Source organism: Vicugna pacos, chromosome 7 (assembly GCF_048564905.1).
Source record: "Vicugna pacos chromosome 7, VicPac4, whole genome shotgun sequence".
NCBI classification, from domain to species: domain Eukaryota; kingdom Metazoa; phylum Chordata; class Mammalia; order Artiodactyla; family Camelidae; genus Vicugna; species Vicugna pacos.
In genome coordinates, this window is record NC_132993.1 from 12,888,297 (window position 1) to 12,901,444 (window position 13,148).

General features: G+C 48.9%; 1 protein-coding gene and 1 long non-coding RNA gene across 8 annotated transcripts in view; one reads left to right on the forward strand and one right to left on the reverse strand.

Annotated features, from left to right (window-relative positions):
* The window catches only part of HIPK2 (homeodomain interacting protein kinase 2), a 252,551-nt gene that overhangs the window by 165,383 nt on the left and 74,020 nt on the right, over positions 1 to 13,148 (forward strand). The window lies entirely within an intron of this gene.
* Positions 6,569 to 9,725, reverse strand: LOC140697529 (uncharacterized). Its single transcript, XR_012074664.1, has 3 exons — positions 9,606 to 9,725; positions 6,914 to 7,482; positions 6,569 to 6,771 (listed from the first exon to the last, which is right to left on the reverse strand). It is a non-coding gene; the product is annotated as an uncharacterized lncRNA (long non-coding RNA).

Genomic DNA, 13,148 nt, shown 5'->3' on the forward strand with positions numbered 1-13,148 from the left:
CTCTAAGCAGTGGTGGAACCATCATAAGGTTCCAGTTATTTTCTTCGTAACATTTTTGGAGGGATAGGTCTGCGGGGGGAGGGGTGGATAATAGGCAAATCCTTACCTTTATATAGTGCTTTACTGCTGAAAGGACATTCTAAATTTCAGCTTAGCATTTGACAGGTGTTTGAAACTATGAGCAAGTGGGAGAAGTATGGACTGGACAGTGATCAAGTTGGGTGGATTCTAGCCGATGGGAGGAACACACTCAAAGATCATGGATTAAAGACTTGTTCAGTGTACAGGGAGGTCTCTCCTAGCATGCTGCAGAACTCTGTCAAAGTGAGTGGACTGGATGAAGACACAAAAGGCTGGTGTATCAGGTTTGTGAGGAACAGACTTTGAAAGAATAACTACATTCCTGGATAATAGAATCAAACTTGAAAAAGATCTCAATAGGACAGAAGCATAAGCCAAGGTAACAGTATAACATTTAGTACAAATAATAGTCTTAGCATGGTGTTTTTAAAAATCAATTAATGGGAGAAATCTGACTTGGTTTAGAGCATATTAAAAGGCTTTGGGTGGTGGGGGGAGCTTTGTGGGAGACAGTGAGGATGAGTGGTGGGTATAGGATGGCTGTCAAAAGGGTTATTGAGGTCTTAGGACAGAGTGAAAAAAAAAGTGTTTAGAACAAGGGAGGGTCTCATTGAGTCATGTCTGGGTTACGTTACACATGGAACATTTTTTGTTCATTTTACTGTGAGGGGCCAGTTTTACTTTTGATGTGAAGGGTGGTGGTGGAAGAATCTGGGGCAAGGGGATTTAGCAAGGAGAAGATACACCTCTTGGTTCATGGAAACTATAAAATATGTAGACGGTTGCCATGGTGAAGACACCACGGACAGGTAGACTGACCCTGCACTCCTCTAGTGGACACACTTAGAGAATTTCAGGGGAAGCAGATTTGAACTCAGCAAGCAGCTCATCCGTGGAGGATTAAACAGAGCTTTGATGAACAGTCGTTGGAGATTCTGTCGAAGAGACTTAAGTTGGGTCTAGGGTTGTGCTTCACGTGTCATCCAGCGGGGTGCTGGACTCGCTTGTACCCACTGCAGGAGCTGATGGTTAAATAATCAGGAGTTCTGCCAGCCAGGAGTAAAACTGTTGGTGGCTTGAAATCGGCCACAGGCTATTTATACCACAGAGGTCCGCAAATAGTACAGACCATCCCTCTCCACCCCGACCCTGTGTCAGCAGAGCAGTTCCCCACCGGTATCATCTGCAGTAGAGAGTGTCTGTTAAAAGCAGTGACCCTCTGGAATATGAGAGAGCTGAGGGAGGCGGGAACATCCATGTTCACATTCTTGGGCTTTTCAGATTCTGTTTCCCTTCGTTGTACGCAGCTCATCTGGTTGATGCTCAAAGCACTTCCTATCTTGTGCCAAGATCTGAGGTCTGTGAGTCTCTCTGTCACTGGATCTGCCAGGGAAACTCAGATATCATCTGTTTCTTGGAATAATTCTTTCCTTGTTAAGTATCTAGACTGTCCAGCCCTGGGCGAGGGGTAGCCCCCACTCCATGCTCAGCACTAGAACTGAGTTCAGTGATCGAAACAGGATTTGGAAACACCTGGGCTCCAGAGAACAAGTGATGACAGGTGCGAGGTCCAAGTCACAGGATAACAAAGGCTGGCACACCATATGGCAGCAGCAGCCCAAATGCTGGAGGGGGCTGCGTCGGGTGACCTCAGATCGGCCTCGGTCCCCATGCCTCGTGGGCAGAGAGCAAACAATGATTTTAATTCTATTGTTTCTCTCTCTCTCGTTTCTTTTTACAGAGAGGATTTGAATAAAGTCTGAATCATGATGTGTAAGGGAAAAGCAAATGTCCTGTGGTAGACATGACAGCAGATTCAGCTGTGGGCATGCAGATTGTTGGCGTTTGTTCTGAGGTTCTAAGTCCAAAAATTGATTTTTTTTACTTTTGTGATATGTCCACTATGTCCCACTTGAAACTCCACCCACTTTTCTGTTTTCCCCAGTTCTGCCTGCTCCTCATTCCCTCCCCTGATTGGTTTCCTGGGAGACAGACAATGGCACCCACGAATGGTTCAGCTATTCACCCAAGGAGGCCCTTCCAGTGAAGTTCATATTGCCAGGCAGTGAACGATCTGTTTTTGATAAAAAGTTTTCTTGCCAACTTAGCCTATCCAAAGGGTGATTTCTGAGCTGTGGAGCGAGCTACTGTGAATCTCAACATCCAGATTATAAATAAGGGAGGTGAAGTGCAGGGCTTGCTTTCAGCGCGCAGCACTGCATTGTGGAGCTGTAAAGAGGGCTGTTGTAGAAGCGGCCAAACCAAGTGAAGATGAGTTACGTCCCCATATGATGATGATGGAATATGAAGAGGGGTCAGAGAGAACCGAATACAGGGATGAAGGCAAGGCAGGAAGAAGGGGCAGAAAAGAGACAGAACGCAGCGCTGATCACAGGCTAGGAACGCAGCCTGAGGAAGAAAGTCTGCAGTACAGGACAAGGGCAGAGAACCAGGGGGAGATGGGATTCCTACGGCCGAAGCTCTGGGAGGGCCGGAGGTGGTGACGTGCCGACGGTTCTAACCGCAGGCTGGCTGGGGCCCTAGGAGCCCCGGGAAGAACCTCACTCTGGACGTGGAAAAGCTGCAGCCGCAGCCTGGGATCGGCGCTCCGTCGAGCCCTGGGCTCGGGGCCTGGAGAACCTCGCAAAAGGAGGGACTTGAAAAAGATGTTAAGAGTTAAAATGAGCACAGAAAGAATTGAAGGCTGTTAAATTGTGCCTGTTCAATTCTTCAGTGGCATGAAACACATCCCTGAGCTGAGGGAAGTGAGTTTGGTTAGAATGGCCTGATTGGATGCACGACAGGGAAAGGGCGAGGAAAAGGGGTGCGCCCAGGGGAGAAGCGGGGCAGCGAGGGAGACGTGGGCGCAGGGGGCATAGAGAAGCGACTGGGCTCAGTAAGGTAGGGCCCTTCAGTAAAGAAGGTCCCTCCTGCCCCCTTTCCCTGGGTGGGCAGCAAAGAAACAGGGGCCCTGTTGTTTTTGGATGGCCGCATACTGTTGGCCTCACTGAGGAATGTGTCCACCGGTCAGCATCTTGCCTTCCCCAGCCAGGGTTTCAAGAGAGAATTAAGCCCTCCTGCCCTAGACATCACTGTGTGTAACGAGTCAGCGTCTCTCCTGGATACCTGGGAGGCTGTAGAGGAAGGCAGTGGTGACTCAGATCATTCTCTCTGTCCCGTGGTTCAGGTTGAGAACGCTCTCGGAGAAACTGGCAGTGCCTGGCCCTCCAGTATAAAATCATCTAGTATTTTACCAACCTCCTGGGCTTCTGCCTGCACAAAGCAGCTGTCACAGTGGGCCCTGGGGATGAGGAGTGTACAAGATCTCAGCCACCTTTGAAGCATCTCCCCACTCTGCTGTACCCATCAGAACTCTAACTGTCCCCTGTCCTCACCTAGAACGAAATCCTTAAATCGTAAACCGAATCTGTGCTTCCAAAGGCTCTCCCCGATCAGAGCTTCTAGTATTGGTTCCCGTAGTGCTGGCATTAAGTTAGTTTCTACGAAGAAAGTTTTGTTTCTGCTTTCCCATTTCTCATGGAAATTAATCCCTGAAAATGATTCAGTGGAGGTGAACACTCTTGGTTTATCATCACTTCATAGCTTGGACATTTCTAGAGTGTACATTGAATAATTCAGTGAGAGAGTGAATTAAGCTCATGATTGACAGTCTTTTGCATGTGTTGACACTCCGCTGATCTTTACCCCACTGCATAAGGTGACCAGGTAGCAGTTGCTCTTCCCACCTTACAGTTGAGAAAACTTGGGCTCATAACAATTAAGAGACTCAACCAGAAACACAAAGTAGGTGCATGGCAAAGTCGGGTGTAGAACCCAGGTTTCCTGATCCCTGACGCAGAAATTTTAAAGGGAATCTAGAATAATGCTGGCTAGGCGTGCGGGGTGAGAAAGACTCAGTCACCCAGTTGTGTTTTGGTGAGCACCCAGTATGTAGCACCGGGCCCAGTGACGTTGGTGTTCAGGGGAAGAACATGCCACGGTTTGTCATCAGTAAGCTTGCAGCTTAGTTGGACAGCTCAGACTGCTTCCCCTAGGAACAATTAGGTTTAATAGAACATGAGTGAAGGAAAAGAAAGAGACTTCTGGAATGCACCCAAAAAGTTCCCGAGGGAAGAACTGAAACGGAATCTTGGGCTGAGAAAGGACTGCATAGCCAGAGACCAGCAAGAGTGAGGGCCTCGCAAGCAAGGCGAGACCTTCTGGCCAGGGGTCATTTGGTTGCAGGCAGAATGTGCAGGTCCTGTCATATCTAGAGATGAGGAGGTAAAGGCGAGGTCCCGAAAGCTCAGCATAGGTGGGGCCCGAGGGTGTGGACCAGTAAAGTGAAAAATTGAGTAGATGCCGTCTGAAGGGACATCTGGGCCAACCCGAGCCACTGTAAACAGCATGACTGTGACCTGTGATGCCAAAGCAAACACTGTCTGACAGAAGACTCTGGGCTGGTGTCCTGCCTCGGGTGGGAGGCAGTGGGCTAGGTGGGCGAGGAGCAGCGTGGGGGGCCTGCTAATCAAAGGCATAGGACTGAACTCTGAGGACGTTTCGGATCTGAATAGGACATGGAGAAGGCATTTCAGGTGGAGAAAGTAGCACACACGGAAGTACAGAGTAAGAAATGAAGGCTGTGGCCTGGAGGAAGAGGTTATGAGTTGAACAGACAGAAAAAGGTTGGGATAAAGAGATGGGAATGACTGCGGAGGGGCTGGGAAGCGATTAGAATTTGGATTTCATGTGATAAGCAAATTGGTTCTGGAAGAAGGAAGCGGTATTAATGAAAGTAGTTCTGGGAAAACAAGTCTGGCAGCATCTGTAGGTGGGATTGGAAAGAGGGGAAGATTCAAGAGGGGAGAAACCAGCCTGGAGACTGTCAGAAATCTGGGCAAAGCCCTGGGAGTCATGGCATGAGGACAGAAGAGGAAAGAAAAGGTGACTCTGAGGAACATTCCAGAGAGAGCAGACACTTGAGAGATAAGGGAAGATGCCACAGGCAGAAATGACTTGAAGGTCCTAGTTTTGGAGATGAAAAAATAATGGTTCTGCTGAGATAAATGGGATGACCTGGAAAGAACCCCATTTTGGAAGGGCACGGGTGATGGTTCACGTTGAGGCATCCAAATAGAGGTCCTTGAGTCTTTGAGAATATGGATCTAGAAGCCAAGGAGAGGGTGGGGCCAGGCGTGCAGTGGGCTGACAGCCAATGCCCGACAGTGAACGAGCCCCACAGGAGGGGACTGGGGTCCCGAGTAAGGAAGAGAGAGGAGGAAGAGGAGGCAGAGGAGGAGGGAGGAGAGCGATGGGAGAAATCAGTGGAGAGCTGGCAAAACACATTATGAACCTAAAGGGATTTTGGAAGTGAGTTGGCGATCACCAGGGTCTGTTATGAAAGAGCGGGGAGGCTAAGGATGGGGACTGAGGAAGAGGCCAGTGGCTCAGCCACCGAGGAGGAGGTCAGTGGCACTGCGAGATCGGTCTCTCTGGCTTCCTGCCCGGGAGCCTCCCCATCCCACCTGCAGTTGCTGCTGCGCTTCTGGCTGCCAGCTCCTGAGCCTCCTCAGCTGTGCCTGGTTCTCGGGGGGCTCGTCAGGAGCATCCCCTTTCTTTAAAATCCTAATCGTAATCAATTAATAGTTACGTTTCTAAAATACAGTTCTAGTCGTACGTTTTAAATTGGGTCGGTGATGGAGGAAGGTCGCGCAGGCTCTGCGTCAGTGGGGAGAAGTGGAGAGTGCTGGCGGCAGGAGCGGCGCAGGCAAGGTGGCTCATCAAGGAAGAAGGAGAGAAAGGGAAGGAGGAAAGAAAGAGGACGGGAGCAAAAAGCAGAGACCTCGCGGCGTGGGGTGAGGTGCAGCGACTACAGAGGGAGACAGACCGCCCTGTGGGTCACTCTTCCCTGCAGCTTCAGCATCCTGGGGACCGCGGGCCGCCACCTCCTTGTCCAGCAGGCCTGTCACACTGCGTCTCCCCACACAGTTCTGCTAACCTCCCCTGCACCGCAGCCTGCAGCCTAACTGATGATACATCTTTCCTTTGTTCCAAGGGGAAGATTGATACTTGCTTATTTATCACAAATTGCTCTTTTTGCTCTTGATTTGTTTTCCTTCTCAGTACTTCCCTCCTCTGCTTCCCTGGTTTGCATTTCTTGTGACTTTGCTCCCTCAGCTACGCGTGGTCATTGCTGTTAACCCTGCACCTCGCGGGCGCTTGGAATGCCGGCGCTTGCCCACAGTACCGCAGCTCCAGGCTTAGGACCCTCACTCCCAGAGACACTTTCTTACCCTAGTGAATTCATAACAGCCCTTCATGCGAATGAAAGCCCTCCCGTTGGTCTCTGTTGCCTGTGAATATGTAATTGCTCGTGATCAGGAAGACAGCATAATGGGATCTAGAATCACGGTGTTGGCGAGGACCTGAGAAATCACCCTCTCCATCCTCCCACGCATGAGGAATCCCTTCAACAGCTTTTGTTTAACTTATTAAATAAATAGCTTTTCCCTTGATTTAAACTGTTCCCAGAATACATATTGGGTGGGTGATCCAAAGAGTTGATGTTACCAGGAATAGCAAGATGAGCCAGCTTTTTGAAGAATCAGAACTTCACTGGATTTGTAAGCAGGCACGCCAACCTTGTCCTCCCTCCCGGCCGAGTTCTCTCTCTCTTGCCAGTCACTGCCCCTGCATGGAGACAACACCAGCTGCTTTCTCAGGGGACCGGGGGGAACAGATGACAGGCTCAGTGAAGCCCCAGTCCCTAACAGAGCCACTCCCTCTGAAATGCATTAAGCAGCTCCAAAGATGTGTTTTTAACGATGTTTACCTTGAAGAGCCTCATTCACGGAGCAGCCACCTTTCTGTGTGTCCTGCACCATTAAACCTGCGTGAATGTGGGCCTGTCGGGTCTCCGTGCTGCTGGGATCTTGTCTTGCTTCCTTGTCATCCAACACGCTGGGCTGCATGTACATAAAACTGTCTCGGCCTTATTAAAGTCACAGTCTTTGGGTGTGTGGGGGGTGTGGCTTGCTTCCCCTCTCCTTTGGGAGGCAAGAAACGTTGCCCACATGGAAAAGCTTTGCTAAGGCAACATCAGACTTGGAGATGCCCATCCCGCCAGGCTGGGGGTCCTGGGCTGTGCTCCCTGAAGCTGTGTGGCTCACTTCCTTTGCTCACTTCTCACCTCTCTGTGGCCTCTCCAAGAGGAGGCAGAGGCCTCCTTCCATAGGTCTGGGTGTCAGACCTTTACAGGATGTGGTAGTGGTGTGGGAAGTGTGGTTTGTCCCATAAAATCTCTGAGTTTCCCACCATCCATCTTACAGCATTTAATAATCCTCAGTACCATCTTTTCCAGTTACTTGTGTTTGGAGACAGATGCCCTTGTGTCAGTACTTCCTGAATAAAGGAATCAAAGAATAGTTTATTGTTTCACCTCACATTTGGGGCACCAGAAATGCAAGGTCGGTGTGTGCTGCCCTGGTGTCACTTGCCCCTTCCTTGTACCTGCCTGCCCACTGTGTCCCTTCCTTGCTCTCTGGAACATTCCTTGTGTTCTCTTGCTTCTACACCTTCACTTCTGCTCTTTTCCAACTTGCAGGCCCTCTGTCTTCTCTGGACTCTCTAAAGGCAGCCTGAAGTCTGCCCATCCGGAGCGGCCATGCTAAATCCTACATCCTTTAATTCCCCCCATTCTCCCCAACCTGGATTGAGTCCTCTGAAGTCCACTGAAGTGTAAGCCTCATGAGGGTAGACTGTGTTTTTTTGTTCATTGCCAAATACTCGGTGCCCAGGACTGAGTAGATGCTCAGTAAATGTCTATGAAATGAAAGGCAGTGATCGCTCTCTGTACACCTAGCTGCCATCTGACATAGATCACGTCCGTCCGTGCCCATCCTTCTGTACACGTACACCAGTTGCTGCACCTCTTGAGAACAGAAACCACAACTTTGTATTACCCTCTAGCAGAGTCTGGAACACACTAGGAGCTCAGTAAATAGTGGTGATTGCATTTAGTACAGAACCACTCAGAAATGTTCCCTCAGTGCAGGGCTGGAGGCCGTGGGGGGAGGCAGGCCAAGTGTCCTTCTCTTGCTCTTGTATCAAACCTTGAGCAGCTTTTGAAGCAGGCCCAGGGGCCCCTCTCCTCCCACCAGCACTCGACTACTCGGAAGGATATTCTTAAGAGCACAGTGCTGTTAACATTGCATTCCTCGTCTATAAATTTGCAAAGGGCTGTACAGAATTGTTCAAAAATCAGTTATCCAGGGGGTGGTGAGTTAATTCCTGAGTAAGCCACTCTGAAAACTGGTTCTAATCCTGTTTCAAATGAAGGGTTGGGAGAAAGCCAAAAAAGGGTATATTATTGTGTCTTGTAGGAGGAAGAACTGGGCAGATATTCACTGAGTTATGGCGCCAGAGCCTTCCTTTCTTCTGTTATTGTGAATTATTGTTATAGTAGAAAGCCAGTCAGCAAAGCCAGACTCAGCATCACGCTTCCTCCCGGCTGAGGTCTTATATGATGGAGACCTTCGTAAACAAACATCACATGAACTGAATGTGGGGTCCTTTTCAATGCCGTGCTGTTTAATGTGAAGTGTAATCATTGGTTTATATCCCTTATAAGTTCTAAAGTGTCCCTTGCTTCTGGGGTAGCTGTTGCCTAAACCCTTTTTTGTTTAATAAAAGAATACTAGTTTTATGCCACTCAAAAGTCCCCAATATACAGCTAAAAACAGTCATTTGCTTAACTACTCCATTTGTCTTCCGGCCTCTCACCTCTTGCCTAAGGGTTGCAAACTCGGCTGCCTATAGGGCCAGGCAGGGAAAGGCAGTCAGCTGTGAGGACAGGTGTGTGCCACTGAAGTGGGCAGCACTGTTCAGCCCACACTCATTCCTGCCAAGCACAAACGTGTAGCCCAGAGTTGCCAGAGCTTTGGATTTTCCAAGAGATGCTGGAAATCCAAACTTTTAGGAAACATCGCCAGATTTCTAAATGTTAATAACTAATTCAGAAATTTCTGTAATTCTTTGCAAGCCAGTTTGTGTGTCTGTGTTGGATGCTTCCTGTGGGATAGCAGTCTGCAACCTTTGTTCTGTTAGACCTTCCTGCCTCTGGGCACTTGAAAGTCCTCCCTGGGCATCATTTTCACTGGGCCACCTACCTTTTTAAGAGTGTCATAACTGATTGCCATTCAGAGTGTCTGTCCCTGTGGGGAAAGGACCAGATGGAGTGTCTAGTACAGAGCTGGGCACCATGAAGATGCTCAGTTAAGCCTCGAACTTCCTTTGCACATCCCTCCTCTCTTAGAGATATGACCACATGTGGGTACTAGTTATCTATCACTGCGTAACATCTGACCTCAAAACTCAGTGGCTTAAAACAATAATAAGCATGTATTATCTCACAGTTTCTATGGGCCAGGAATTGGGGAACAACTTGGCTGGCCAGTTCTGCTCAAGTTCTCTCGTGGGGGTGCACTCAAGTTCTCAGCCAGGGCTGTGGTCCTCTGAGGACTTGCCTGGGCTGGAGGGTCTTCCAGGGTGGCTGGCAAGCTGGTGCTAGTCGCTGGCAGGAGGCAGGAGGCAGGAGGCCACAGTTCCTTGCCAGGTGGGCCTCCCCATAGGGCTGCTTGAGCATCCTCACAACATGGCCACTGGCCTCTCCCAGAGTGAGTGATCCAAGAGAGAGCAAGGTGGTAGCCACAATGTCTTTTATGACCTAATCTCAGAAGTCACATGTCATCATTTCTGCAGAGCCCTGTTGGTTACATACATTTGCCCTGTTTAGTGTGGGAGGGGATTCACTGTTGAACACCAGGAGGCGAGGCTCTTGAGGGGCCGTCTTGGAGGCTACCTGTCACAGCTGTGCTCACAACAATCCTTTCAAAACAAATGATCAAACACTGAGAGCGGTTTTCATAAAAACCTTAGGGAATAACTTTTATGTCTTAGTGATTCGTACCTAATTCATTTCATTTACTGTTGTGTTCTCGAGATCAACCTCAGAAATTAAATATCCCATTTTTATAGCCCATCTTAGAACTGTCTTCTCTGAGTGTATCTAAAATCACATTTTAAAAGCAGATTTAAAAATTCTACCTGTATCACCTCTTAGAGTGATAGACTCAGGTGTACCATTTGCTTTTCAAGGAAGCTCTTTCAATCACTGCTTATTACCTCTCCCTGCTTGGTGGGGCATCCTTGCTCTCATAGCCTCTCGGTTTCCTGAGATGACACTTCTTGGCTGAACCTAATGTTTTTTGAAGACTTGAAAGGAAAATCCCTAAGAAGTAGTGTCCTGAACCAAGAATAGTGCCCTCTTTGAGATATTAATAGCATACGTGAAGGCAAATAGCCCCCAGAGATTCCCTGGAGCCTCTGAATTAGTAGGAGAGGGGTGCGCGTTATCAGAGGCGGCAGGCGGGGGGAGGGGTTACTCCAGTTCCTGCCACTGTGTCTATTTCGGGTACCCCTTTGCAGCTCCCCACCGCAACTCAACCAGCAGGGCTGAGTGGGCACTGCTGATGCTCATACACACACACACAGGCTGCACCTTGCCTTTGCCCCTTTTAAGACCGCCCTTAATAGTCCTTTAAAGCACATTTCGCCTGAATAAAAGTGTGAAGGGGAGGAAAGGTGCCCCACCGTGATTTCCCCTAGGAAAATCCCCGCTGGTGGCTAGGGCTTGTTTGTTCAATAAACAAAACCTTAGGCTGGGAATTGAAGGTCAACACAAGCCGAACGCAGGCGTGTGCGCGGTGCGCGGTGCTCTGGGCCCCTGGCGTTTGCGTGCGCACCTGGGGGAGGGGGCCGCCCCGCCCCAGCCTGGCCCTGCCCCAGCCTGTCCTCGCCGCCTTAGCCCTGGTCACCCAGTTGGCTGTCGGTAAATGGAAATGAAATGCATAATTCATAAAGCCGTGGTGGCGTGCGATCTGTGGAAGGGGGTGGGAATTACAGGATTGAGAAATGAGGCTGCAGGCGTGGAAGTAACCTTTCTAGGTTAGAGGCTGCTGTGTTAGATGGCCTGCATTGTTCTTTTTCTGACCTGTTTCTGAACTTCCCCTTAGAAGCACAGAGGAAATACAGTTCTGCCTTTTCCCATATTGTTTTTGAATAATGCCTTCAGATGCCAGCTTTTAGCGTTTGTAGTCTTCGGTTTGGGGTTTGGCTTTCCCTGCCACCCCCTCCCCCACGCTGCTATGCTACTTCCCAGAGTAAAATCTAGTTGCTAATTACTTCATCCCAGTATTAATGGCGAATACAGAGGCTACACAAATATTTGTCCATATTGAACACAGCACGTACAGGGAGAGGAAATACCCTTGCAGCATCCACTCCCCATCTCTGCCCACTGCCTCTCCCGTGCAGAACTCACTCCCCCAGCCAAGCAAGACCCGCCTGAGAATGGTCCTCGGAGGTGATGCAGATGGGCCTGTGAGAAATGTGTGGGATGTGGCCTCTCAGTAGGAGGAATGACGGAACCAGTGATGGATCTTAAGCCCTGGCTTGCAGAACAGAGTCATTTTAACCAGATGTTAAGGTGTACACAGGAATGATACATTTAAACTACTGATGTAATCGCAGAGGAAAAAAGAAAAAACAAGGCTGAGGTGTGCCACATTTCTTTCATCAACCTCTCCTCTGTGCAACCTGAAATGCTCAGTGTTGTTCACTCCACACTTCCCTCCACCGGTATTGATTTTCTGGTCTGAACTGTGAGTCCCTGGTGATGGCCCGTAACTTTGGGCTCTGTGATCATCTGAGGTCTCTCAGCCTCTGTAAAGTCGGGGGACCCCAGAAGAGGGAAGAAGGAAGACATGTGTTTGATTTTGACACAAGTAAGCATCACTAAAGAGTCAGACAAAATTGTGCCTAACTTGTCCTTAAAGATGAATCTAGAGTTGACTCTCTGGGGTATTTGGGGTTGTTTTGTTTCTTGGAAAACAAACCTTTTCTGAGGCTGAATGAAAAGGAGCTAGACAGTTCTGTGTCAGAGGCTTTCAAACAGGGGACGGAATTTGGTTAGTTCCATTTAGGTGGGTAGTGCTGATTGAACACCTGCTGCATGCAGAGCGACCCCCGGGCTGCTGAGCCCTTCCTTAGGAAGCAAACGTAGGCGGTCTCTTCTCAAGGAACTTTGGATCTCATGGGCAAATCCAAGGCAAGCCTAAATGCACACATACAAAGACCTGCTTAGAGAGCTGACACTCTACAGTGTCACGCAGCCTCGTGGTCACGTTAGATGATTTTTTTCCAAAACTTTTATTCTTTGTCAAAAAAGAAACTGAGCTCTTCACACCAACTGCCGTTCTTTCAAACACCCATTTAATTGCTTGTGGGGTTTTTTAATTGTATTTTTTTAAATCTCCGTGGACGCCCCCTCTCTTCCCATATTTCTTTCCTCACTTCCTGGTAGTTTCCCCTTTTCACCTGCCATTCCACTGCATATATGTCTTTTAAAGATACAAACTTCCTATGTCAAGCTTCTCCAATTGAAAATATGTAAAGCCTTATGAGTTTCCGTTCAGATTTCTCCATGGAAATCTCCATCACCAGAGAAGTTCTAGAAAGAGCCTGCTAGCTTCTCCTGAGCTTGCTTTTCTCTTTCCTTAAAAATAAATGCATACAGACATAAATACATAAACAACGTATAGTAAGAAATCCCTCTGTTTACTTCTTCCTCAGATAATCACTTCTGTTCAGCAAACATCTGTGTATTGAGCATTTACTTTGTTCTTGCGCAGTGCTTGTGATAGGAAAAAAGCTTATGAAACCCTGGCCTCCCCCCGCCATGGGTGTGAAGGGTGACAGCCGACATCGATGGGGGATCCGCCCCCGCACAGCACCTGCACCAGGTGTACAGAGATGAGTCATGGACAGCCCCACCCCACCCCACAGGATGTTAACGGTCTAGCTAAGAAGCTGCCTGTAGATTTTTCTCATTTTCAGAAATCATTCCCAGGACAGGGATGAATTCCCAGGGCAGGAGATGTGGGAGCAGAACAGGAGAGAGCCTCAGTCAGGGGAGAGCTCTGCAGGAGGTGGGTCCTAGGAGAGCCAGG